Source organism: Mandrillus leucophaeus, unplaced genomic scaffold (assembly GCF_000951045.1).
Source record: "Mandrillus leucophaeus isolate KB7577 unplaced genomic scaffold, Mleu.le_1.0 Scaffold832, whole genome shotgun sequence".
NCBI lineage: Eukaryota > Metazoa > Chordata > Mammalia > Primates > Cercopithecidae > Mandrillus > Mandrillus leucophaeus.
Window position 1 is genome coordinate 413,518 of NW_012109053.1, and position 3,715 is coordinate 417,232.

A 3,715-nucleotide genomic window follows, 5' to 3' on the forward strand; every position below is an offset into this window, starting at 1 on the left:
AAAAACTGCCTACCATGGCAGCCACTCCCAATAAGGACTGTGATGGTAATTTGATCCCAAAAGAGTACCCCATCGACCCCACTTGTTCCCCATTTGTTCCCCACCTGCTCCCTGAAATGGTCACCATGGAAAACTTTCCACCTCTAACATTGAACAGTTCTTCCTGTTTTGAAATGATCCCAACTGCTTTGCCCCTTTGTGGTCTATCAACTATTGCCAGATGAACTCAATGACCACTCAATAAAATTCTCCCTTGCTTCTAAAATTCCTACTTTAACAAATGCTTGCCAATCGGAAACTTAGTATTTTCTTTACACACTATAAACTCATACTTGTCCAATACCATTGAAAACCTGCTGAAATAAAACATTGCCAAGGGCTTTCTTGCTACAAGTTTATGAATAAATAGACTTTGTTAATTTTGCCTCATGTTTAGTTTTGTCTTTAAACATAATCATATGTGATAGATATGTTAAACTATCTCCTAAATATCTCTGAATCCATTTTTTCTCCCCATCCCCACTAATATTCTTTTTACTTTTGAGATGGAGTTTCACTCTTGTTGCCCAGACTGGAGTGCAATCGCGCTATCTCAGCTCACTGCAACCTCCGCATCTTGGGTTCAAGCGATTCTCCTGCCTCAGCCTCCCAAGCGGCTGGGATTACAGTGTAGGAGGACGAGCCGCAGACAAAACTCCTCAGACACCGAGTTAAGAAGGAAAGAGTTCATTCGGCTGGGGGCATCAGCAAGATTCCTGTCTCAAGAGCTGAGCTCCCCGACTGAGCAATTTCTGTCCCTTTTAAGGGCTCACGACTCTAAGGGGATCTGCATGAGAGGGTTGTGATGGATTGAGCAAGCAGGGGGTAGGTGACTGGGGGCTGCATGCACCGGTAATTAGATCTGAAAAAACAAGGTCGGGATTTTCACAGTGCTTTTCTATGCAACGTCTGCAATCTATAGATAACATAACCAATTAAGTCAGGGGTCGATCTTTAACTACCAGGCCCAGGGTGTGGCACCGGGCTGTCTGCTTGTGGATTTCATTTCTGCCTTTCAGTTTTTACTTTTTCTTTCTTTGGAGGCAGAAATTGGGCATAAGGCAATGTAAGGGGTAGTCTCCTCCCTTAACAGGCATGCACCACCACACCTGACTAATTTTGTATTTTTTAGTAGAGACAGGGTTTCACCATGTCGATCAGGCTGGTCTCACACCCCTGACCTCAAGTGACCCACCCAGAGCCTTGGCTTCCCAAAGTGCTGGGACTGCAGGTGTGAGCCACCACACCCAACCAGTACTAATATTCTTATTATACATCATCTAGAATGAGAATTATTCCAGGAAGTGATCTCTTTGCCTCCAGTGTCCTCGGATTCATCCTTGTCCTGCTGACAAAGTATCATTGGTAGAAAGCAAATGCATTCATGCCCTTCTCTAATTTTAATGGCATCCCCAAAGCTAACTAACGTAATAATGCCCAAATGCTTTCCAAAAGACTTGCAGTAATAGTAGTAGTAGTAGAATATTCTAATGAAAGTAAATTAATATGTGTTAATTTATAATAAGAGTTTCCATTAACCTTGACAAATACTCTGAAAGGTAGAAAGGTTTTGTTATCATAGCTGAGAAATCTAAAGATTCAAGAAAGCTAAGTGAAATTGTCCAAGGTCACTTTGCTAGTAAGTAGCGGATCCAGAATCTAAGACTGTGTTTATCAGATTGCAAAGCCCATGCTTTCCTGAATGCCCTCCCAAACAGCCATACTGAATTCTTTCCATTCTTTCAATAAGCTGTGCTGGCTCATACGTCCTTGCCTCTGTACATGCTTCTATCACTCCCATCTTCTGTGAAACTTTCCCACACCTTCACTCTCCCCAGGCAGAGATGACTGTTTCCTCTCTCTACTGCTGCTTTAGCTGAAACTTGCCTCTTTCATAATCTTCATCACACTTCAATATTATATAAATAATTCCTTACAGTGGCATTTCTAAAAATTGTAAGCTCTTTGAGGACAAGGCGTTCTACCCCACTTCCCAGTTTTAAAAAAGTGTTATTCTGACATACCAAGTGATATAGAATTTTCAGAGAATGGAAAAAAACTTGATTTTTTTATAGCTCATTAAGGCTCTTCAGCAAAGAAAGGAAACGGAGATGATAATTAGTTATTTCCTCAGTGAGTTAGTTTGAAGACTAAATCAGTGGTTCTAAAACCTGACTGTATACTGAAATTCCCTTAGGAGACTGGGATAATGTCAATCTCCAGATCTCATGTCATATCTTGTGATTCATAAATTGTATAATTCATGATTCTATGTGCATGTGGATATCCAGGGGGATCTACTAAGCAACTAGATTTGGCTACCACAGAATTTAATGTTATAAGCTATATAAACACTCAGTATAATGCCCAGTCCATGGTAAATGCTCAATGTTATAATTTAAATGATAACACCTTACAAATGTCATACTACTTCACAATTTACAAAGTATTCACACAAGAATTATTCCATTTGATCTTCAGAACAATACAAGTGACATGGTTTGGATCTATGTCCTCACCCAAATCTCATGTGGAATTGTAATCCCCAAAGTTGGAGGCGGAGCCCAGTGGGAGGTGATTGGATCATGGGGGCAGATTTTTCCCCTTGGTACTATGTACCAAACTCATGAGCAAGTTCTCATGAGATCTAGTTGTTTAAAAGTGTGTGGCACCTCCCCACCCCACCTTCCTCCTGCTCCAGCCAAGTGAAGATGCCTGCTTCCCCTTCACCTTTCGCCATGATTATAAGTTTCCTGAGGTCTCCCCAGACGCAGAACTTGCTATGCTTCCTATACAGCCTGCAGAACTGTGAGCAAATTAAACTCCTTTTCTTTGTAAATTATGCAGTCTCAGGTATTATTTTATAGCAATTTTTAAATTCTTTTATTTTATAGCAATTTGAAAATGGACTAATACAAGGATCAACATTATTCTCTCTCATCCCAAACTATTCAGTAGAATGTAATCACTTAAATGCTGTCTCCTTCTACTGGAATGGAATAGAGAGATGAAGACCTCTTAAAAATAAAACTTCCTTTAGCCTGAAAAAAAACTCATCTGCTCTTCCAATGGCAGATTGCATACGATGACTCCCAACTTTGGGTAATCAGATCTTTAGTTTGTTTAAATGGCATTTAGAGCCATTGGTCATTAGGAGGAGAAAATAAAGAGAGCTGGCTGGGCAATCAACACTGTTATAAGAGTCATCTTTAGGCAAGATACAAATCTACATTCAGCGAAGAGAGTATTAAACCTTTATTTTGCGAAAAGGAAGAGCACCAAAAGAATGAGAAAAGATGCTGCTGTAAATGTGATGCCAAATTCTGCAATTCCTACTCGCTTACTCATGCAACTTCAGAAAGCTGAAGTTGAGCAAATTCTTCCAAATTTTTGCTTCTGGAAGTCCCAGCAGGGCACCCTAGCAGTAATACTAAGAATTACATCTAATATATTGAGTAATCTCTCAATAAATGAACATAGAAAGTCAGTGAGACATGTGAAAAAGATATACAATAGGTTTCGTGTCAAATGAGGTAGTAAAGAAATCCATTGTAATTCTGATAGGAGTGCAGAATCTCAACAATTTAAACATGGCAATTAAAAGGTGTGAAAAGGTCAGGCATGGTGGCTTACGCCTATAATCCGAGCACTTTGGGAAGTTGAGGTAGGTGGATCA